General features: G+C 38.2%; 1 protein-coding gene across 4 annotated transcripts in view; it reads right to left on the reverse strand.

Annotated features, from left to right (window-relative positions):
* The window catches only part of ERBIN (erbb2 interacting protein), a 94,073-nt gene that overhangs the window by 56,276 nt on the left and 11,846 nt on the right, over positions 1–25,951 (reverse strand). For all 4 annotated transcript variants that reach the window (XM_026036887.1, XM_026036904.1, XM_026036895.1 and 1 more), the window contains exons 2-3: positions 22,411–22,524; positions 4,550–4,606 (exon numbers count right to left, since the gene is read on the reverse strand). The gene's annotated coding sequence lies outside the window, so the exon portion shown is untranslated. The remainder of the gene's footprint in view (positions 1–4,549; positions 4,607–22,410; positions 22,525–25,951) is intronic.

The following is a 25,951-nucleotide window of genomic DNA, read 5'->3' on the forward strand; positions in this document are numbered from 1 at the left end:
CGTGACCGCTCACCCTCTATGCTAGTGAGCACACTTTTCCCCTGCCCTCAAAAGGGTGTCACATCTGCAACAAGGATGAAAACGAAACCAGCTATCAGACAGAAAAGAACTGATATGCACAAAAGTATCTAGTCAGGTTCCTTTCAGCCCACGTCCATGTCCACAATGTTTTAAACACAAAAAAGGAATGTACTGCAGCATAACAGACACAACATTTATTAGGTGGTCAGGTCAGGGAAGTCCCAACATATTCCTATTGAAAGAGAGGATCTGGAGCAAAGAAAATTATACTGGTTAAGAATCTTATGCAGTATTCTTAAGGCAAAAGTTAATCACTTCTTCTGTACTTAAAAGTTAACAACAAATGAAGGTTCCTATACTGGAAATAAACACGTGTCTGTCTGTGGAGATATGAATGGGTCTTGAAAAACATGACAGGTTTTTCTCTGTAAGTACAGAAAATGGTTTGCTACTGCATATTTGGTTTGTTGTTAAAGCAAACGCAAACACCCCCAACAGTGGTAGTCCCTTTGAATCTGGAGAAAGCTGTAAATGTCTTCATACCCTAAGAAATTCCAACATCCTCTGCTCCTACAGGAAAGCAAAGTTATCCTTCATTCTTCAATCTCAAAAATGGTTTGGCATCTCTTGCTCATTAACAAATCATGTACTAAGGCTAAAAGGTTTCTGGAGATTCTTTGGGGTATTTTTTTAATGTTTGTTTTTTAAAAACCACCACATTAATCTCAGAAAGGAAAGGTGAGATTCTGATCCAACAGAGAGCAGTCAGTACCCAGCAAACCCTGCCTTAGAAGTTGGTTTCCCCATATCCCTTCTTCTTGTCTTTTTTATGAAGGTTAAGGTGTGGCTCTCAAACCTGAAAGACATGGCAAAGGAACCGAACACCAGCAGGAAGCAAATACTGTGAAGGGACTGTCTCTTTATAAACAGCACTTGGAGTCTCTGGCTCTGCTTTCAAGACCTCATTTGGTGACAATGCAAAATTAAGGGTTTTCTGCCTCCTTCTGCCTCCCATTCAGGCTATTTGTTTCTGTCTCTTCCAGAAACATCAAAAATGCTTTTTAAAAATTTATTGGTTATGGCATTCATTTTATGGAAGAGAACAGCAAACATCCAGGCCAGTATAAAACAAGGAATCAAGGGGAGAGAACAAGTAACCCAAAATGATAGACTTCTGCAAGGGGGTTTGTGGAACAATCCTGTTGTAAGGTAAAACGACAGTCTGAGCATTCCTGCACCTGACACGAAAACAAAGCTCAACTGTTTGCTGCCCGGCTGCAGTCATGCAGACAGGGAACACCAAAGCAAACATTGTGCTCAGTCACATGTAATATGCACAGCAAATGAAGTCAAGGGCTTGGCTCATGAAACAACAATGGTGAATGGTAACAGGACGAGAAACATGATGTATTTTAGTAAGTAAATAGAATCAACTGTTAAATACAAAAACTAAAAGGAATCTCACTACATATACGCATGTGTATATTTATACACGTACACATATGCATATATGTATCTATGCATGTATGCATGTAATCAGCAACCACCACCACAGAGTTGCAAGGGGCAGGGCAGCAAGATAATTTTTGTGGTGCACGGAAAAGCAATGCTGAGCATGAGCTTTTCAGACCACATTTGTTGAAGCCACTTTTTTGTATTCTATGAAATAAATAACCAGACTAAAATTTATTACTTGGTTTTGTTTTAAAGATCTGAGGTTCTTTAATCACAAAATCTCTTCACTTATTTATAAAAGTGTTAATGGTATCAGGAGTTTCTCAGTTCAAAAATAAGTGTTTTCTTACTTTCTTAAAACTGTTTAGATACTATTCAGATTTTTTGGAAATTACTTTATCCAGAGTGGAAAATTATTGTTAAATATTAACAAATATTTAAAAATAAAAATATCTTTAAACTGAGATAAGCAGTAGAAAATGCTTGATAAATACCTGCCTAATAAAAAGATACTGTACTTCAAGCACCGACTTTTGCTCAAATGGACTCTGTTACATTCTTAGACCAAGACATCAGTAAGGCAGAGCTACTAGAGCACAGATCTGTACCTTAAGCTAAGATCTAACACAGAAATAATATTTAGAAAAGAAAGTAAGGAAAAAAATAGAGTTTAAGTTTACGGTTACACATAAAGTGTTCAGATGCACAATTTTAATTCTGATTTTTATACTAATACTACACAATAACATAGGATGGTTATTGGCATTTGGATGGTCAAACTGCTGTAACTTAAGAAGATATTAGAGGATGTTTCCCCTTCTCACATACCACTGCTACATTGAACCAAATGCTACCCAGGTAGCTATAACTTCTCACACATTTCCTTCTGCTTTTTCCAAGGGCAGCTCTGGAAACTAGCTTGCATCTGGCCAGCCAAGCTACCAAAGGAAGTGCTACTATAATATCTCGTCTGAAGAATGGTCTCTAATTGTATCCCATTAACAACACTGCTGAGATTATTAATACATCTGAACTTCACTGCTGATGTTTGACTTGATTGCATATTCTCTGGATAAGTACTTGTAGTGTTGCGAAGAGAACATTAAGATGAATAAATTGATTTAAAAATAAAAAACATTGCGCTGTAGCCATCCCTCCCTTAAAAAAAAAAAAAAGAAAAACCACAGAAACAAACAAAAAGGCTTTGTAAATTCAAGCCCATCTACTTTTGCAATCTGACATTTGAAAGGAATTATAGCAACCCTTCCCACTTCAGGGTAATATTCAGAAACCTGAGCTTATTTAAAAGCCACAATACTGGTTTCTTGGGTTTTTTTTTTTTTTTTTTTTTTTTTTTTTTTTTTTTTTTTTNTTTTTTTTTTTTTTTTTTTTTTTTTTTTTTTTAATATGGATAAATATTTTCTCTACAGTATGGAACTGACATATGTTTGCTTGGTTTTGGAGCATTTGGGGATCCTTACTTTGAATTTACAGAGGAGCCAGGAACATGAAACAGTCTTATTATCCCACTAGGATACCAAAGTGAGCTCTGACCCCTGTTCCACATCACCAGGCCACACAAAAATCACTACCACTACATAAGGACGTGGCATCTATTCACTCATCTCTACATTAAATGACTCTGTCTTTCACTGCAGCTGTGGAAAAGATCCATGGAAACAAGCCAGAAAAGTCCTGTCCATACAAAAGCATGAAGATTAAATACAGAGGAACCAAAGTAAGAAACAGAAAGCCTGCTGGAGGAGCTATAAAACCTTATTAAAGTGCTTATGCTTCAGCTCTTTGGCAGATTACGTCTGTAGCTACTGCAGGAGCAAATGCTGTGTATCACATACTACCAACACGAACGCCAACAGAAAGGCAGCTATGCTGTTTCAATTCCACCAGTTACCCCAACATAGTCAAGGGACACCAGTGTAGGGGAAGAAGGAAGTGCTGCCATGGCTCTGCGGGCGGCTCCGGGAGCGCCGGGCCTTCCCGGGGGCAGTGCTCCTGGAGCCGCCCGCAGAGCCGTGGGCTCCGGGCACCGCGGGCCCCATGCCCGGTGTGCGACGCGCTACCTGTGTCCACGTCTCCTGAAGCGCCGCTCGCAGCGAGGCTGGGCAGCACTCGGAGCATTCCGTATGCTTTAAAGTCGTATCTCGGAATTAGTCTGTGAATTACAGTGCCTGATGTGTCGATATTTATGAACTTTTCCACAATCTGAACAGCACTATTAATAACCTCATAGCAGATGGAAGCTGCTTTTTTTTTTTTTTTTTTTTTTTTTTTGGAAAACACTCCATAGAAATTTAAATAGAAGACAAAATTCTCTTCTATGCTTTCTTTTTATTCATAAGAAACACTCGCTTCTAGAATTCTTTACAATACGAGGAAAAAGTAGCATCTGCACTGGCACTGTTAGAAAGGAAAAAGAAGCTAATTCCCAACATGTACTGCTTTTCTATATAGCTTTGAAATAAAAATTGAAATTTATTTGGCTTCTTAATATTTTTGAGACTCTTAAGTATGACTTTAAACTAAAGAACATTACTAAGCCAAGAGTAAAAAAAAAAAAAGGAAAAAAAAGAAAAAAAAGAGAGAAATGGCATTGTAACATGTCTCCCTGTGCTTTCAACCTAGCAAACAGAAAGGAGGCCACTGAGGTACAAGAAATATCCAAAACATTCTGTGAAACACCTTTTACCCATATCTTTTGAGAGTGTGCTCATCTTCCCTAGAAATGAAGCATGTTTATTTTTAAAAAGCAGTATAAAATGCTAATACTTCACAAGTCAGCTTTGAAACAATTATTCTCTAGTTATATACTTCAACTTAGTTTCCTACATACTCATCCTTCTCTAAACATACAATTACATATGAATACACATCACTCACTCAGCTCCTATCAACAAATATTTGCAGCTACAGAAGTTAACTTCATTACAACATAGAAGCTTATGTAGAATAAAAGCTAAATATGAGTTTAATATTGCAACATATGAATCAAAAGAAGATTTATATTCTACTATATTGCTCAGCTGGTCTGAAAGAAGGAAAATATAGTACTTACCACTGTGTTGCTTTTTTCTCCCTGCTGCTTCTTCCCTGAGCTTTCAAACCCAACATTCTGTTGAAGAAATAGGCACAAAAAATTAGTCAGTTCTACCTCTACTGAATGATTTTTTTTAATTAGATATATTCATGATGCAGAGTGATTTAAAAAAAAAAAATACATGTGTGAACAGTATGGAAATTTCAGAGAACTCAAAAGACTTTTCAAAACAATAAAGAATATTTGCAAGAAAACTATTTTACGTGATATACAGAACAGAGCAATATCAATCTGTATCCTGCTTGAGTATTGATACTAGACCATTCTGTCTACCCAGTTATTTCGTTTCCATTCCACATTTAAATGCTGTATTTATTAGGGCTCATTTATATCAATTATATTTATATCAATTAAAGTTAGATGCAGCAGGTCTGCACAGAATTTTAAAGACTTTTAAGGAAAAAAATCAGAAATTAACAAAACATTACAAGAGCACCCACGAGCTTAACCCTTAAAGAATTATTTAGAAAGTCACAACACATGTTTAACAAAACTTATCCAATAATGCTACCTTTACTGCAGTAAATCAATTAGTCAATAACATCAAGAACAAAAAGCATTCAACAGACACATTCAGAATTACCAGCTGGCACTGTAAGAAAGGATAAATTCTATCTACAACAAAAGAGTAACAATAAAAAAAAGTAACACCTGTCTTTAGCAGATCAAATACCATTATGATCAGACAGATCATGTAGTCATATACAACTGACTAAGCAATCATCTAGTCACATACAACAACCAAGGAGTAAAGTCAGATGGAGCATAGTTTGCCAAATCTGTAGTACATAAACAAAAATATAGTTGGTGGGCGTGCAGGTAGTAACTTCATTTAAAATAAAAAAAAAATTTATTTAAAAATATATATATATATATGAAAAATATCACAAAATGGAAGGGACCTCTAGAGATCATCTAGTCCAAACTTCCTGCTCAAGCAGGTACACCCAGAGGGTGGCATCCAGGTGGGTTTTGCAGACCTCCAGAGAAGGCAACTCCACAACCCCCCTGGGCAGCCTGTTCCACTGCTCTGTCACCCTCATAGTAAAGAAGTTCTTCCTCACGTGGAGGTGAAATTACCTGTGTTTCAACTTACACCTGTTACTTCTTGTCCTGTCACTGGCCACCACTGAGAAGAGTTTGGCCCCTTCCTCCCTATATTCACCGTTCAGGTATTTATACAGACTGATTGTCCATGAATACAATAAAATTAATTTCAAAAAAAATAGTTTCCAAAAGTATAATCTGTCTATAATAAAAAAGCATCCTCATAATAACTTTGAGACAGTCTTCAAAATTGTTCTAGAAGCAGTGGAAGAGACTTGGTTTGGGGTAAGGAGCAAGAGACAGCACCATCACACAAAGACAAACTCCTTCGGCAGGCAGGATGGCGCTGGAACCAACTTTGACCTGTTGCATGTTTGCTCCTCATTTCAGCAGTTAGTGCTGTTAATTTGTACATTCACACCAAAGAGATTCCAGTGCCCTCAGCTGGATAAAATTGAGGTACTTTCAACAGCAAGACAACCAGAATATGCAAGTAACAGGAGAAAAACAAGTAACAAAAGGAAAGTCTCAAGTCTTTGAGGTTTCCTGATGAAAAGATTCTACCACTGAGCCAGTGCAGAAATACAGAACAGCAGCAGCAGGCAAGACAATTAAATACATAAGGTGGGCAGCAAGGATCACACCTGAGTCTGAAAGCCGGGAATTTAGGAAGAATCTATGTCAAATTGCCATGGCTACAGGCTTCTTTTACATTATGCTTTGCTACTACTGAAATATTAGTTAATTCTTACAAATCTTTTTAGAGGCTTTGTACACAACATCACAAATGGAAGAACTGCAGGCTTGCAATAGCTCTGCTAGGATAAAAAGAATTAATCCAGAGAATACTGTAGTGCGGGGCCTGATGTAGCAGCAGGACAGGCAGAGGATTTTGCCTCTGGAAAGAATCAAGATTTTGCAGGCAGAGCTTTCAGGCTAGAAAAAGGATCAAAGAAATAGGCAGCCCTGTAATGATCAAAAAACAATAAACCAAAGACATTTTTCTTGCATCATTTCCTGACACCTGTTAAGCCTGCTCTGTTGAAATGCCCAGGAGAATAAATTTCAGCAGTAGAAACCATTATCAGATTATGAAATCTTTATAGTGTTCAAAACCAAGCAGAAAAAAATCATTTGGTTTCAAGTGTCCAGAGAAGCTAATACAGCAATCAGGATGTTATCTTCAAGCCAAGCCTGTATTTCACAGTGCACAAAGTGACAACACAGAAGTTCTAGCTTGCCTCGAACTAGCCACGCGCAGGTCAAGAACGGAATTTCCATCACTTGGTATCTGCTGAGTTCTATTACCCTCCATTCTTCAAAATTCATTAAAAATGGCCCAAATAGTTTATTTTGAAAGAACACTTTTTACATTTACAGTTTTTACATTTTTATATTACAAAAAAATTTGCTGTAAAGCCAAGTAATTAAAAGATCATCAAAAACATCATGCATCAGAACACCAAAGTCGAGCACAAAACAGAAGGCATCTGCGATAACTGGAACATTGGCTTCCTCAGGATTTTGTTCCAACTTCAGCCTGCAGTCACAACCTCAGTCTTGAATGGATTTCTGAAGTGCTGTACTGAAAAATGGAAGATGCAGCCTTGTACAACTGACAGCTTTTGCACAAAAAATGTTCAAGTAAAGCTTCAGAGTACAAGGAATTGCATCTTATCTAGAAATTGGAGGTTTGTGTAATGAGGATAATGCAATATTAAGTTTCAGCAATAAAAAGCTGCTAGAATTTCTAAGGTTAGCTGATTCTTAGCATTTATAGTAAACAATCTTTTTTGTGTGTGTGTCATGCGACTAGAAACAGTGGCTCTGTATAAACATATTTTTATGTCACTCGGCCACCAGCTGGATCTTAAGCAATTACCTCAGATGTACATCCTATGACTGTACACATTAGGAATCTGCCATTGCTCAAATTTAAATTTCCAAATGAAGGAAGTCAGTTGAAAGAAGCTCAGTAGGGTACTTTTATTTGCATTTAAGTGTGAGGTTTGGAAAATACAGGAAAAAATTACTAGATGAGTCATATCATGTCCTGTACAGGTATACGCACGGCTAATTCCCATTCCAAATGCACTGCAAATAACTAAGTGCTAGCTTCCCCACAAAGGTTCTTTTTTTATCCTGCAACACGATCTCATCTAGCTCCGAAGAAAGGTCACTTTCCAATTTATTTTGCAGATATGGTAACAGGTACTTTAGATGATTAGTGAGAATGTACTTCCAAGCTAAAAATACCTAATTAAATCTTATTTAACCCTGCCCTAGCATACGGCTTGAGCCACATTTCACTGGGTAGGAACCCAAAACCTCTCGACTTCTCCACTAGAAAGGCACAACTTAGAAAACTCAGCAAGCAGGTTAAGGTGAGTAAGAGAGTATTTGAGGGAATTATCATGTGTCATTATCTTGTTCTTAGTCCTCTTTGGCAAAGCCCAAATGCTGTTAGAAGCAAGACAGTGCCCAGGGCACAGGCATACCTGCTGGTCTGCAGCCCTGCTGCTCCTCTTACCATTTCACTGCGTTCCCTAAGCTGTCTACATCTTCAAGTGGCTCATTTCCAGTTTGCTGCTTGGTTTTACCCTGGTAAAGTCTACAGTTGCCTAACACGTTTCTTACGAAAATTTTCACGTAGATGTGTTTCACCTCAAGTGCTTGTCATTCTTTGACCTGTTCACTGGAAAACTTTGAAGGGCTTTTGAGCACTCAGAACACTAGTGCACTCAGCACTGAGAACACTAAACTTGCACGCAACAGATCAGGGACTGTGATAATATTTCAGTATGCTAAATGACAAGGAATAACCACAAGGGCGCTTGTCTCCATTTTGAATTAAAGAAAAAGGAAAAGGAGGGCAGGTACGGTCATATCATTTAACCAATCTAAGGAAGAGCTAGAAAGAAATACCTTAAAAATTGCTTTTTTGGGAGTCATTTCAGTCACTCTGTAGCCCCTGATAATCAGTCTCCTTTTTAGCTAGTCAGAAGAATTTATTATTTAATTAAATAATTCCAGGTAAATATTCCAGGACCAGGATTATCTCTGCTTATCCTAATATATCCACTCATATTCAACGACAAAGATAATATGTCTGCCTAACAAGATTTCAGAGATTTGATCAAGCACAGCAGGCACTGCAACACTGCAAACTACTGTACAGAAACACACATGAATTTTTGCACCAGGAAAAATGTGAAGTTCCAAAGACCTAGAAACTATAGCAGAATGTGCTATAGTATCATGATCCTCAGTAAATCAAGTGTTGTATGAGGATGCCTATAACCAAGTAATACTAAAAATCAATTGACAAATTCCTTCCTACAGCACTAACATACTAATCATGGTAATCTCTCCCAAAGGAAAAACACACTTCTACAACTTGAGTGAATTATCACCTGAAATATCACAGAGGTATAAATTTATAAACTTGTGTGATTTATGCATTGTATCAAGTCAGATTAAAACTGGCAGAATATTAAGTATCAAGAGAATATATGCAGAGATATAGGTAATCATTTCACATACTACAATCCAAGTTCTGTTGTTAACAGTTATGGTAAGATGGAGAGAAATTTCTGACATACAGCAAGTTAGTGTTAAGAAGAATAAAAGATCTTTAGTGAGGAAACACAAGATAAATATCTGTCCAAAAAAAAAAAAAAAAAAAAAAGATAAAAAACTCTACAAATTATGTCTTTTGAAACAAGATTTTTCACACTTAAATACAGAAGGATTTGTAGGCCGCCTGGTTAATATCAGATTCCCACATTTGGGTGGTGGGGAGAAGAAGATGAAGGAAGGAGAAGGAAGATGGGGAGGTTTCAGAGGCCATTATCAGCAAAGAGCACATCATGTTCTTTCTGGGAGCAGGTGTCACTGTCCCTTACTGTTTCTTGTTACTTTAAGTGTTTGAATCCAGGCCAGACATTCAGAGTCTGCAGAGAACAGAAACAATCTGTGCCGAGCAAGTTGTCTGACTGAGGACAAGCACAAGCTCCAGGAGCTGCAGTGCCCTTCTCCTGGTCTTGGCTGGGAGAACCTAAGACATCTACTATGAGGTTGCCTTAAGCAGCAGGTGACTGACCTACTTGAAGCTGTGAGCCCTCCTCGTGCCATGCATCTGGTGATAGACAGAATTCTTCCGTGCAGGAAGCAGCTGGTTAATGGAGCTTTTTCCCTGAGTATCTCAAGATTCACATTTGCTTCCAGTACAGCCTAAAATAACCTGCATTTAGCCAGGCTGTAGGTGGGCTACAGGGGACATCCATTTGAGAGGTGTTCTGCCAAGGAATGTGGTATGCTTCTCACGAGTAACAGGATGGAAAGAAGTTTCTGGAGGACATTGCCTGGCTGAACTACTATATAAATTATTATTTTAGAGCTTGACTGCTTTACCAGGGCATCTAGAATTCTGGGAGAGGTATTAATTATCTTAAAACTGAATGAAATGAATGGTGCCCATAAATGCATGGTGCATAATGAAATTTTATTCAATATTCAGTACAGTAACAGCATTCCTGGACAACATGATTAAGAAAATAATGCACATTCATATCTTCACATATGCAACGGGCCTACCAAATTTCTTTTTTGTAAACTGTTTTTTCTTGTGGAAGTTGGTCAATGAAGAGAGGTCTCCAAGCTCATTTCTGAGGTATAAGAAAGATAGCAAACTTGAACTCATTTTCTCTGGAAATTATTTTCAAATTATTTCTGTCACCTCTATAAATATAGCAGCAAAAATCCACACCGAGTGAACACTATGAGGCAAAATATGATTTCACAACAAAATAAACATACTTAGGTCTAAACAAAGTACCAAGGATGCAAAAAGCCTCTTTTGCAATAGTGCAATTAGCATGGAATTGATCAATGTAATGCACCTTGGCAAAATGTTGGTATATATGATAGGAAGGAGGACTGTTGGCTTATTTAGAAAAAAACTAGTACAGAAAGCTGAAAATCAATGATTTCATAAACCAGAGATAGGCTTCCTTGCCTCAATTCTAGAAAAATTATCAAGTTCACACAACTAGCAGGAAATACTCCTTGAGTCTTGCTAAAGCAGATGTCAATTCAATCACTTCTGAACCGATTACACATAATACTCCATCCCACATTAATTCTAATATCATTTCCTATACAAAAAAAAAAAAAAAAAAAAAATCAGGATAATCTGTTTACAGAACCAAAACACTTCATATCAGTAGACAGAAATCAGACTACAGAAATTACTACTTAATTGAAAATCATTACTAACATACAGGAGGTAACAAATACATTAACAAAGCATCGTGTTCAGACTTATGATCTATTAATCTCTGTAAACCAGGGTGCTTTTAAAACAGTAACAACACTATATAGTAATGATTTCATCCTCCTCAGACACAACAATCCTGCTTAGTCTTTACTGATACCACCTGATGTTGTCACTGTGATACCACTGCATCAACTCAAGCAACTACGGACCAAGCTGAGAGTAAAAGAGTAGAAAATAGAGACATGATATTATCATTTTAGGTTTAAAACTTGGTATTAAAAATAAAACATTTTAGTAAGGTGTTAAAATCAAGCATGTGAAATATTCATAGGCCCAACATCCTTAAACATTGCATTCATTTAATGTAGGCTTTTTACACCAAAAAAAACCTGATCTATTTTGACATCAGCTGGTTTCTCGTCTCTGACGTGTACAGAACAGGAGCACTCAAATTCCGGGTGGGTGGAACGGCAGGGGGGAGAAAAGAAACCAACCACAACAGAAAACCACCTGAGGTCCATCAAGGGACCAAGCTTCACTGATCTTCACCTCACAAATCATGCCTAGGGACCACTGAACCAGCAGAACTCACAACAGCTGCAGCCTCTCATGCATCACAAGAAATACTTATTTTTCTAAGTGACATTTGTACTAACTCATTAACTGGAAACGGGGAGGCTTGCAAGCTCTACCAAGGCCTCAACTCAGCCTAAAGAAGTGCGATAGCTAGTGGTTACAACTATAAATATTAAACAGAGTTACTGCACAGACACTGGACTATGCCAGAACTCCTCCACTGTGACTAGAAAGGATATATTTAATCTAAGCAAAACAAGTGATTACCCTGTACAATGTTGTTACCACGATCCTCACAGTCCTCCTTCCCCACTACCCCTCACCACACCCACCCTTTTCTCCTTCCTCTACTTCATTACACCTACGTGTTGTTTCTTATCCTTTATTAAACACTAAGCTAATTGAGGGAGGGACACTTATTTTATCTGCCCAGTACTTCAGATATACGGCACCGTGTCTTACAGTGACCATGGGTGGGTACAAAATGCTGGTGGCACCCAACACCCACCCCTCTGAGCAGGGGAGGATTGGCTAAATAGTGCTTCAAATGAAAGCTGACTCACTAACACAGGCAACGTGTTAGCTACTAGTAAGGAGATAAGTCTGGACCTATTGCCTCAAGCAGGCACTTTGTCATAGGTACAGTTACGGATCCTAGAGCTGTTTAAGTCTGTTAAGACTCAGAGGGCTGTGGAGAGACTTGGCAGCAGAGCCCTGGGCACACACAAAATTCAAAGGGCGAGCTGTACAGGCTCGCTCGGTGCTAACAGCGCTCTAAATGTACATGTTCATCTGGTGGCCTATTAGAGGATTGCTACTGGCTGCTCCACAGGATTAAGTAACACACTATCAAGTGCTTTTACCCAAACCATCTAAAGGTCTTGTTTTAAGTTTATCAAATTATGCATAAAATGCACTGCAATAAGTTGACAAAAACAGTAACTACATGGTTATTGCCTGAAATTAGATTAGAAAAAAAACTGCTAGGAACTCAATAAAACTTTTATTACCTTATTTGCAGAATACCCCATATTTCAGAAGCACTATTTGATAGCATAATAGATGGAACTTTTCAAATCTAAACTGTTAAAAAAAAATAGAAAGTAACAGCAAACAGTTGCTATATCTGTGTGCTTAATTATAGATCTCATGCTCCCAGCCAAGTCATTGTTAGGACACATGAGTTCCTGAGTTCCCTTTCCTTCCAGGGCAGGGGTGAGCAGCACTTGTTAAGCAACACTGATATCTATATTTAGTTGTCCTTTTCCCCCACCTATGAACGGCTGTAACTTTCTAATTAGAAATTGCTTTTATGAGCCTTTTACTTCCTTCTGCATTTATTTTGTTCCATTCTACTTTATAAATTGTATCAGGAGACATCACTGACCACTTTTGATTACAGATATAATTAGCAGTCTCAGAACTTGCTTGCAAAACTGCTGAATACTCATATAGACAAATGTAATCAGTCTCAGCTGTTCTCTGTACACAAAGAATGATATAAAAACATTAGGGTGGTTTTGCTTGCTCGGGTGCGTTTAAATAACAGAAAAAGAACTGTCAGATACTTTTTACAACTGTCAATTATTCTGCGTTATCAATTCCCTGTCATTACAGTATATCATTAACTCATCCGAAATGTACCTTATGAAGATCAATTCTGGAACATCAGTGCTCTCCATAGACAATCACCAAGGAAAAACCCAGGAGAAATAACACCCTTCTATATTCCAAACAGGAACCAGACAGTATGAGAGGAACAAAGCAGAATCACATGAATTTTTAAAAAGCCCCGATCTGAAGTTGGCAGAGGCTCTCAGGACAAGTGGCCGAGCTCAAAACTTCCCAGTATGCGGCGAGCACCGAATGGGTGTCCTGCTGGGAGCTCAAGTTCCTGTTGGGAGGAACTCATCCATCATTCTGTGCAATAGCTGCTTGATCATGACTAACCACATGCAACATCATTCCAAAACATATTTTCAGTTGATTACGTTTCATAGGGGCATGTGCCATCTGCCACTGAGGTATGATTTGTCTCTCTGTGACATTATCATGTTACTCTTGAGGAGACTAATGCTGCTGCTTAATCTCATTGTTTGAGACAATTTATAAACAGAGAGCCTTGGCACCTTGGCAGAGCTACTCACTACCTAAGAAGCACCAAAGAAACGTGCAGACTATCACTTTTTACCATATTAAAGCTACCAAACCCTTTTGCAAAGCCAAATTGCATTCTAGAAGTGATTTGCTTTATGGATGAAACGAAGCTTTAGCAAAAATTCCTTCCGATTTTTACTGCGCAACAGGATGATGGTCTTTTTCCAAGACAAAAAAGCAACTTAGGACTATCTCAAGAACTTCTAGCATCTTAAAAAAACAAGAATTCAATTATTTTTTTTCCTAAACCCTGGATAAAAGATGACAGTGTCTGGAAAAGAACAGGATATGAGTTCGCTGTTTTCACTCTCTTAATGAGGTTATATCAAAGTCTGTTTTTACCTCAATTCTTAATGTCTTTATTAGAGAACTTACCTAAGCTAATACAGCATAGGACAAAATGCAGAAACTGCTGGTTACATACAGCACGCAAAGCACCCTTATGCCATCTCATTCCCAAACTCTGTCACTGCCCAAAGAATCTCCTCAGAGAAATTCTCTACTTGGAGGAACAAGACACCCTCACAAACCAACGAAAGTACCCAAACTGCGTGCCACAAAACTGCATTTTGAAGAGTGCATTAACACAACTTTCCAAAGCCTATTCCCATACTGGAGTGGCCCATTCCAGCTCACAATATCTTCTAATAACATATAAAAATGTAATATTAGATCCAATAATCAAACTCTTGCATACAGCTCTGTTCTCATTTCTGAGTGAAAGAGGAAGCAGTGTGGGAGCTCTGAAAAACACCTGATACCTGCTGTGCTCTAATCTCAATCAGTTCCTCCTGATTTTCTGGACACAGTGAAAAATTTAGCCTAAAATTTAAGTCTGTATTTAAAGTTTTCTTAGCAATAAAGCAAATCACCTGCAGATTAATGAATTCCAGCCTTTTACAGAGGAAAATCAGCCACTCACTACAGATGGCACCTTTATGCAATTTTCTGTCTAGCAGTAAGACACTTCAGAATAAAGTGCCCAACTTTTTCCAATAGGCTGGTTTTTAACAGATCAGCCGTGCGTATTAGCAGCTGAAAAAGCACTAGATTTCTTTCTACTAGGGAAAAATGTCAGAAAGATCAGTAGCACGATTAATGGACTAATTCCACTCTAGATACCAGCTTTCATTTTAATACCATTAAGAGATCAGAACTGAAACAGATTGATGGCATCAGCGATAAAATAATTCAACGCAGTTTTAATGCATTTACTCGGAGGCTAAGCACATGGCCCAGTGCTCCTATAAATCTATTTTGCTATAGAAAGGAAAGCATTTCAGGTTAAACAGCAGTCCGGCGCTTTACACCAATGAGAAGGTGGGCTGAGCTTACAGCATGAGCTATGCTTTTAGAGACCAGAATGTGCCCTAACAGATAACACTAGTGCTATCATTACACCAGTTAGAGAGAAACAGTCTGAACAGCTTTAATTAGACCTGGCAGACCACCATCTAAACCAAAAATAGCAAACATTAAGACAGAGCCTGACCAATTTATTTAACACCCTTTAAGTCCAAAGCAGGCCTTCTCACTAGATGTAAAACTGTCTGTGGAACCACTCTCCAAATAAATAATGAAAAAGTTAAATGTGTTTTAAAATGTGTATTTTTAAAGAAGTACAGACACAGTTCAGAAATAGTGAAATTTTAAAAGTCATTTCAGTCCCTGTCATTTTGTTTCTCTTTAGAGAAATATGGGAATAAAGAAAATGAGAAAAACAGAAAGAGAAACGTTTAGTTTGTTTGCTAACACAGCTTCTAGCAGCCCAAGGTTTCTCAGAGAGTCAATATACTTCATAGGAGATCTTTCTAATGATAAAGTTCTCAGTGAGACTGTCTCCAACGTGAGAGCCCCAGAAGCACTATCTCATTTGCTTGCTCATTTAATTCACTGCATTGGGACATCCTGTTCTGTTGGTTAACCCATTCCCCTCTTCTTTTCCACACGTTCTCTGCCTCCCCTTGCCTTTCTAGCACCAAGGTTTCCCCTAACACTCTTCCATGTGACAGGAGAGTTCCAGATGACAAGCGCTTCTGAGCATTTTGCCTACTTGAATTCAACACACATAAAACCAGGGCTCTGCTCTCTGCCACCATCAGCAGCTGTTCCTACAGCTTTGGAAATTACCACTAGCTGGTGGTGATTCATCAGCTAGTGGAAATCACCACTATCGTGCCTGTTACTCACAGCCACATCTCCTCTCAGTCATTTCTCCCTCAAATTCCTGTAGTCTCACGTGTCCCCTGCCTCTGACATTCAAACTAAAATCTTACTGTAAAGATAACTTCCAGCAAAATCCTTGACCGTGCTGTTCCAAGGACTCCTCTTTTCGATTCCAGTTTTCTAATAAACAGCTCATTTTTGCTCTATTTTCCATATTATTATCTCCTTCAGAATTAAGGGGTAAGCTCATCAGTCAGTGAAATTCAATTCTACCACCATTCTCAATATTCTCTCTATTGAAACCACTCCCAAACAGATCTGGATTCTAAATAATGGAATAAAATTCACCATTTCATCGCGTACCTCTTGCTTTCAAATCAATGCTCAAAACCAAAATCCTGACACCATGGCTGTGCTGCTGACATGAAAACATCATTGTTCATAAAGTTAACCAACACTTCCCACTCCCCTCTGCCCCTCAATCATTTCAGTGTGCTCCTCTATACATCAAGGTCATCTCTGGCCATCCTAGGAGACTTGCAGTCTAGTACTTATGCCACACTTCTACTGAATCATGATAGGTGACTCCACTTGCCTTTCTACAACTCCTCTGGGTTACAGACCCATAAAAGGCAATTGTACTATTTGGAAAAAGAAAAAAGTATTTATTACAAAATGTATTAAATGCATCACATATGCACAGCAAGACCAATGGAGTTACATTGGTAAAAGCATTCAGGCGTTTTAATGAGAAATGTTTGCAGCATCTGTTTCCCTACCGTCCCAGCTAGGAACTAACAAACATAAAGAAAGTGTGATATGAACATAAGATTCAGAAGAAATACATTGTGTCCTGATGACTGTACTCCCATAAAACAAAGAAATGTACAATCTGTGGGAAACAGCCCTCAATTCTAACTTGATCTGTACAGAGAAGTTATTATAAAAAAAGAGCATGCAAGCAATTTCTCTGACATCTAAATGTAAGATATTTTTCTTGTCCTCTCATTAACTCAATTACAGTTGAAGAAATTACCTTTGTGCTTTTAGAGTTTTGCCTCCGAGAGAGGAGATATTTCAGCCTGAATCTGTGAACAGACATAGAATAAATCTGGAATGATTTTTACTTGAAGTCTATATTTCAGCACAGGAGCTGGGGAAGGAATAAAGGATCATCAGCAGCCACATAACCCTCTATATTAAGCAAGAAAATGGTCTTAGTTCTAAATAGTTTGGTAGCAGCCAAAACACAAAGGCTTCTTCATCTAACCCAGGATCCTCATGCTCAAACACCACGAGTAACATGCAAAAAAAGGACAGGAGTGTATTCTTACACAAGCAACTAACTCATGGCACAGAAGGGCATGTGAGCAGCAACCCTCATCTCTCATACTAGATAAGGCAAGTCATGAAGCCTGCAAGCTAAACACAAGCCCAAGGCAGAGGCAGGCATCACTCACAGGCAGCCATCAGGGAGTTTACAAGCGAGCCACTTGACTACTGACAGGCCTAGAAGAGAGCCTGATTCTTAAATGTTTTCTCATCAAGTCTTTGCTGTTTCTTTTCTTCATTTAACTAACAGATGGACACTTCTCACTCCTACCTTACTTCAAATTGTGGCTTTCTAAGCATCTAATAAAATATCCTTAACTGACTTCCATTTAAAACTGAAGGAGAAAAAGGATTGGCACGAGTTTTTTTATTAGCTGAATGGATTTCAAGTGGCAAATAAATGCTACTTATTAAACTTTATATTTACTAGGTAAAATCAAAATTTATCCCTACATTTGCTATGTAAAATCAGTATTTATCACTATCAAGCAGAGACATTTGAAATTATGTACTCATTCACTTGGCACCTTTGAGGGCAGATGTTATTCTGAACCATTCCACACTGGCTTCTAAGAAGATTGTACCCGCCAGCCTCTATGACCATTTCAGTATTAACAGCGTAAGACCATTTACACACACACACAAAAAAACGGAGCTCCTCACCCTGAACGCAACTGGTGACTTGCAGTAGCTAGCTATTTATTTGCTTTCAGTAACTATGTATTTTATTTTTATTCTGTAGCTTACCTGAGAGAAGCTTTCAGTAACTACATGTTTTATTTTTAATTCTGCAGCTTACCTGAGAGAATACTGATTAACAAGCATTAACATGCTCTTTAAAAATGCTTTTTGATTAACAAGCATTAACATGCTCTTTAAAGGTAGTTAATTTTTAAGGTTAAAAACAGGTAAAGTTGTTTAACCAAAATAATACTGTTTCCCTTATTTGGTCCTTTGGAATGTACAGTCAGCTATTTTAGCCATCTAATTACATAATTCTTCCTTACCAAGGACAAGTGATAATGAACAGAGCAAGCTTATGCTTTTAAGCAAACAAATAAGATAATAATAATAATAATAAAAACAATAAAATACCACTGAGTACCTAACACTTTCCTTGTTTTTCTTTTCTGTACATGCTTTACTCTATTTGCTTATCCTCTGTAATCAATATTTACATCAGTTTTCCTCACTTTTCTTACAGAAATCTACCATCTTTTTGCCCCCAAAGAAGCTCAGATTTTATAAAATCACTGCTCTTCACTTTTGCATCACCCATTTAATCAGCGCACTCACTTAGGAGATCCCCTTCGGTTGTCTTGACTGGCTCACTGGTAGGAGGAATGTCTGAAGACCTCCTGGATCCTCTTTGCTGTTTTGGAAACAAGCTACTGAATACGGAAATACAAAAGGACACACTTAACAGCCATGCAGCTTGGACTTAAAGGCATTCTCCATTCGATGACTCTCTGAAATTTGCAGCTAACAAGCTGGCCATAATTAGATGTTCCTACATGAAGAGCATATTTCCTGTACTACCTCTTCCCTATGGAGGAAAGGCAGTTTATTCTTCATTCTTTCTGTGCATGACAATCGAACTGACTGCAAAATACCTAGCTGCAAACTAGCCTGCTTCACCTTCCACTCTTCCTCAGTGATGGGCAGTATTTCTCATACTGATCAAGTTTTCTAGGACATCTGTCTCTCCATCTCTCCACACTGGTGTTGTGCAACCCTCCAGACATAATGCAAGAAAAAAATCTAGTCTTACCTCATAAATGAAGAAAAAACTTTGGCAGGAAAAAAAAAAAAAAAAACCCCCACACACCGCAGCATATTCCCTACATCCTCCCTTAGCTATGCTAAAGTTGTGCACTTCACTAGATGTTTTTGCCCCATCGTCATTTCTTCCTTTAGCAAGAAAAAAATTATGCCATATTACAATAAAAAAATTCTGTCAAAAACACCCAAAGAGAGGAGGAAACACTCAACTTCTGTGATGACAGAGAAGCTACATCTGAAGAAATATGCACACACAAATCTAAAATACAGTCAGGCCTTGGTAGTTGTCCTGAGACAACTACCAAGAGGACATTTGCTTGTTCAAATTTAATTCTCCATCTCCACTGAGCAAAGTAGCTGGAATAGCGGAGAAGGAAGTCTGAATGTGTCATACTATTTAAATAAGTTGGACGTAAGTTCTCTCCATACTTCCTCTCTGAAACACCACCATGCATATTTATAACTTTGTATAATAAATGTTTTTTATCTGCTAGCTGCTGAATTGAGAAATAGCATCCAAAATTTGCTTACAGTGCAAAAGTTAGCTTCCTAATTCCTAGTCTTTGCACATAATTAAACAAATTTGCCTAGATATAGTCAGAATGAATGTGGTTATCCCTTAAGCATCCACTTCTGGCCATGTCTCAACCAGAAAGCTTATCACACAAGACAACCCTCTGATAACCTAATCTTGTTAAAGACAGGCTCTCTTAAGCAGCACCCACATTTTTAAGTAACTAACTACTGTCCCTCACAAAGCCTTGAACTGAAATAACAAAGCAGTGTACAAATTTTTTAGTGTTCAACGTCCGTGAAGGTTAGAACTGTTTTACCTACCTATCCAGATATCCCCTCTGCATTACAGAGGACAGACACCAAGCTGACAGAAAGACAGAGCTCCTGGTACAGATTTCCCAGATAAAACAAGCCTTGCACAGACCTCATCACCCTTCATAACTCAACCATCCGAGATCGGTGCAAGCCGGCACCTCATGCCAAAACTTGTCTATAGAACTAGGAAGGAAGAGAACAGGGCCAGCTTTTACTGCGACAAGGACAAATGAATCAGCAAGTCAAGAGGGCTCACAGAGTAAATACGCAGACCAAAGCTTACATAAAGAAGCTTGGAACATGCCCCAAAATTCAGAATCAAGTCACCAAAATACTGAAGGGATGGGATAGAGAGAGAGCTCCTCTCTAGACAACCTTTCACTTATTTATTCAGATGGAAGTCTTTACAGAAAGGCAGTAGAACAGGATTTTCCTTAACTTACTCTAATTAAATTCAAAAATTGCACCCTTAAATAAAACGTAGTTAGAAGACCAAATATATATAATGATAATATATTAGACATTAATATATTATAATATACATATTAATACATTATCTTCATTCTGAACCTTGTCATTTAGCAGTGTGCAAACTAGGGATTTAGCACCATGCCAAGGTACGGCATCTTTTCCAGAAACCTCTCCATTTCAGAACTTTGAGAAGAGTCCGGAGAACATATACTCAATTGGCATCAATAAACCTCTGGCCAAGAGGACCAGAGGCAAAACAAGCACCATTTATGTCTCTCGCAATACAATAAATACTTCACCACATTATGCTGTACAATTCCACTCTTCAATACGTTTGCAATCACCAACCTATTGCAAAGTCATCATTAGCTACACATAGGCCTTAGTTGCAAAGCAACTAAGAATACACTATAGATTAACCATTCCATTTGAATTACCATAAGCAGATTTTAACAAGCATTTCAACCAAAATAAGCAGATTTACAATGCAGCTAGGATTATAAGAGTCCAATTCAAAATAGAATTATTCTTACAGATGTTTTAACATTAGTCTACTTTGTTATGCCCATTAAGGAAAGTTACTGAACAACATGAATAGTGTAACAGCAACAAAAAGAAGCACATATAAATCAAAACTGTGCACTGCTGCTTAACTCCCTGCTTTCTTACTCCCTTGTATATTAGCAAATACAGAAATCATAGCTTATTAAAAGTCTCAGCCTATTCAAATCACAAAACTGCATCTCTCCTGTGACTGTTTTGCAGTAGCACTCGCTCTTCAGAAAGCAGTGAAAGAAACCTCAGCAATGTAACAGACAAAAATGACGCTGTAGTGCTTCTATAGATCCTTGATTACACAGAAATAGATAAGCTGAAGTACTCATACAGAATATTTTTCAATATTTTTATAAACTCAAAAGGACAAAATTTGATTCTCAAAACTACCTTTTCTCTTTACTATCCTTTTTTCCCTCTAAATCACTTTCCCCAGCACCATTCACAAAATGATTTGAAGTTTAAATGTCATATTTCACCTGCATTTCCAAAGGCACCGTTTCTACAATGCTATTAAGCATTTGCAACAGTACTTTGCTATTAAAATATATTCCCACACATGAAGTCAAGGATGTTCAGTGCATAACTACAAACATTTGTGACTATTTTCTCTACACTGATGCATCAGAGTAAGAAGAGAATAAGGTGAAAAAAATGTGTTTGTCCAGTAGTCCTAATAAGGACTAGTACAATGATTCTTAGTCCAATATATTAAGATTGAAGTGTACTATGATCTATTAAAGTTTTTTTTGTTTGTTTTCCCTCCTCAGCACTTCAACTAGGCATACACTGATATTTAACAAAAAACTCCACATCATTCTCGTTATGTCATCCCACTAATTCATTGGAAGAAGCAACTAAGTGCATCTGCTGCCGAATTATGAGATTTAAAAATAAATAAATTTAACACACAAAGTTTAGCCTCACCTCAAAAAAAACTGCCCTATCACTATTCAACATTATTTATATGTAACAAGTAGACAAAAACAAGAAAGTAACTTGTGCTTGTATCTGGTAAAAGAGCACTCATATTAATGTCTCTCTGAATACAACAACAGCATTTAACTTGCTTATCCAAGGTAGAAATATTTGTTTGAAATGATTTGCAGTTTGGTTTTGCCTTTTTTTTTTTTTTTGTGAGCGTGCAGAACCACCTGAACATACTGTCCTAAGCATATTATGTAACTTTCCAAGTAAACAATGCAGAAAATTGTACCAGAAACAATGGCAGACGGATTGCCTGTCCAGAACAATAAGAATGCGTTAAAATCAGATACACAGCACACATTTTGTGATCCACCTGTGGAGCTTGTCCTTGAGTAAGTGCATATTTCGATACAATATAAATGGCAAACCACAGTGACTTGTCCTGGTACATTCTCCCTGCATGTAGCCACAATCAGCAGCTCTTTCACACCTGTCCTACAAGCTTCTTGATTTTTTTTTAATACATATTCAGCAATGAAAGTTCTTATTTATATGTTCTTGCATATAAAGGGAATAGAAGATTATCTATTAGTACACTGAAGAGTAACTGAGACAACAACAAACATCAACAACAATAAATGCACTTAAGACATATCCTTCCCTTTACCCTCTCCAACATATGTGGACAGTCACTTACCCGAATCTCTGCGCTTCTTCCAATTCACAGCATAGGAGTTTGAACCAGTTTCTGAACTTGGACCACAGAATCACCAGGATGCAGGAGGCAGTTATTTAAACCATCCACATGGAACTGTGAAAAATAAGTACAAAAAAAAAAAAAGTTTTCAAAACAATGGGCATGAAGGGTCTACAACTTAAGACATTTTAAAGGTCACATATGAACTTTGCAAAATTGAACACACACATAACTTGTACTATATAACTTATCATCACAAGAAACAAGAATTCTACAATTATCCACTTTTGCTTTTCACAAATTTCAAAATGATAAAAACACCATTGTGCCAAAATGCTGAAATATTATCATTTGATCTTTCTGCACCATCTAAACACAAATGATAAGGATTGTTAATAAGTCCGAGCTCAAACCAGTTCCATCCATACAAATGAAAGAGAAATTTAATGTCCAAGGTTAAAAAAAACAATGCAGTAAGATATGCAGGACCTAAACTACATAACTTCTCACAGCACTGCTATTCTAGTGAACAGCAGAACCTATAGTCTGAAAGATAATGTATACCACCCACACCGTGTCACAAATACTCCCACAGCCCTCACGGGGAAATACAACTCCTAGCAACAGATGAGGTTTCTAAAAAGCTGCAATTATTTTAATTGGACCTGCCACCTGCCTTTCATTTAGCTTAACATGAGATTGTATTGAAAGTCTGCAGCCTCAGCCATTGGCAAGAGCAGAGACAGTTGCTTACAAGTACTTGGATCTATTTCTGAGAAGTTAATTCTGCCTGGAGAGCTTTTGTGGAGTATTGCTATATAGTCTATAAGTTGAGGATACAACAGTTTTATTATGTGGTCCTGGCTAGCATGCTGGAATAATAGAGTAAGTCCAAGATGTATACAGAACACACCCATAACCTCATCTTGATGACATGTGTTGGGGCCAGTTCAAATAAGGTGACAAAACATAAGTGAAAGAGAGCATGATGAATTACAGAAGGATGGTTTTGTCATCTGCTTTCAAAACAGCAAACATCCCACAGCAGAGGGAAGGGGGGGTGGGGGAGGAGAAAAAGGGCAGAATTGTGTGTAACACATATCCAGGCCAGCTGCTATCCAAAATCTTTTTCAAAAATAACATGAAGGTTCTTCAGGATAACAGATTCAAACTCATGTATGTTTTTCACATGTCATTCCATATACAGGTGCAAAACAGGGAATATTTAGGGTTTATTAGAGTAAAAAGCAAAAGAAAGACAGTTCAGGTATCTGTTTTTGCCAATTCCAGAACCCTTGGCGACTTAGCAAGCCCTAGATTCCTATACTACCATAACTGCTTAACAGCTGCTTCACATCTCAGCTACCATGCCCAGAGAGGCTCCGGCATCAGCTGGCGAGGCCGCCGTGGCCGGGCTAGAGCCGCTCAGCGATGCCAGGCTCCATGACCGCGCTGCAGCTCCCCGGGATCGCTGAGCGTGAGCAGCGTGGGTTGCTGCTCCTGATGGCAATGTCTCTGGAACTTTCCTTCTGAAATTTTCCTACTGCTCTCCTACCCACAGCCAAAAATGTTGTATGACTAGAAATACTAACGTAAGTACCTAACTCAAGTTTATATCTGGCTAGCAGCTACATTCATATACGCTCCATTTAGGAACTGCTGCTCTATGATGTAAAGACAGAAACAGCTTTCCTGGCTCAAAACTGACAGGAATAAAATGCATTTTTTTTTTCTCCCTCTGTATTGCTGTCTTCCACAGAAGGTTAAACTTGCACTTGGGTTAGAGATCCAAGCAGCACCCTTACAGGCAGGAGGTGGACTGTGCTGGCCATGCAGCTCCTCCAGAGCACGTGTCCCATCTCGCAGCTGCCCCTCGCAGGGCTCCAACCCATGGTAGCCTCCCCTAGTGCTGCAGTCACCAGCCCCTCGCTACACCAGCCAGGGACACACAAACACACACTGGAGAACTACATGAACAAGAAAAACTGCACAGATTAGTACCTGAAAGACTATCACCTAGGCATTAGCTAAGTACATGTATCCAGAAAGACAGACAAGCACAATTCTATAAGAAAAAGGACCACAAAAAAGGACCTATAAAAAAGTTTGTCAAGATGGAGGGTTTTTTTAAACAAAGTTCAATTTCACACATTTTAGTGTTTCTATCTACAGTGCTTACACCAACTACTGCCACCTCCTCTCTTCGGCTTTGCTCTTTGGGGAAAGAGGAAGAGACAGGAGAAGGATCAGATGGACTGTTACATGCAGCTCTCGGGGGAAGATGGCCCAGCAGAGCCAGTACCACCTACACGGGCACGCTCTGGAGCCACGGGGCACCTTCAACCAGGGCTGCAGCCTTCCCAGAAGGCTGCAGAGTTTGGAGAACGCAGGGCCTTCTACTGACCCAATCCCAAGGCCCCAAACTTTGTTACACCTTCAGTCCCCCAGGGAGTGAGTCCCACTAACAACATTAGCAAACTAACTCAAAAAATGATTCTACAAAATACTGTAAGTTCCTTTTTTTTTTTTTTTAATAAAATTAGCTTGATCCACTCATACTTACAGACCCTGTAAAGAGTACAAACCCTCTACTGCTGAAGCAAACAACCTGCACAGAAATAAGGGAATGTGCAACTTAGTGCTTACTGTTGGAAGAGATGGAGCAGTTAAGCCTTTCGGTCACAAAAATTCTCAATTAAAATTCCTTCAAAGCAAATATTTTAATTATTTATAAAAAAAAATAGCTTGAAAGAGAAGGAAAGGTCATTACATCTGCAAAAATAATTTAGTGCTCACAGCAGCACAATCACATAGTAAAATATGATGGTTTAGTACAACCTTAGAAGACAACATAGTCTGACAGTTTATAAATTTTGACTTCTTATAATCTAATGATTTAATCAGCCTTGGATTCATAGCAGTTTTGAAAGACAAGGAGAAAAAAAAATTAACAACAAGTAATTTTAAGGGCATTTTCTAACCACAGCAAATATCTCAGTGTTGCAGATACTTCAGGCAGCCAGGAGAAGCTACAACCGACCAGTAAACAGTTTGGGTCCAGGCAGTGATATGTCAGCAGTTCATGTTTTACATTCTGATTTCAGAACTGAAAGAAGTGTTTACAGGATGTGGTCTTTGAAACTGGAAGACATCCTTGCTCAGAAAGTGCTAAGCATATTTTGGCAATAAAAAGGCAGTTACTTGCCTACAAGACCGTGCTATACATTTAGAGAAGGCTTGAAGCAATGGAACTACAAAACAGACTGCCATCCTCAACACAGCAATTTAAATATCTACTTATATTTAAGCTCATTTTACACCCCCAAAAAAATCTGGGGAAAAAAAAAGAATAATGTCTAATACAAGAAGCTATCTTGTCAAGAAGTTTTCCTGGTAAAGAGTTTTAGTTGTTCAGTTGAGTGAAGAAAGCTTACATTTTGTACACTGCCCCTCCTCAAAATAAAAAAGAAAAAAAAAAAAAAAAACCCATAACTTAAATCTTCTGAATTAAATCCACTGAAAAGAAGGAAAAAAAAAAAAC

Source organism: Nothoprocta perdicaria, unplaced genomic scaffold, assembly GCF_003342845.1.
Source record: "Nothoprocta perdicaria isolate Ctin4 unplaced genomic scaffold, notPer1 scaffold_1, whole genome shotgun sequence".
Taxonomy (NCBI): Eukaryota; Metazoa; Chordata; class Aves; order Tinamiformes; family Tinamidae; genus Nothoprocta; species Nothoprocta perdicaria.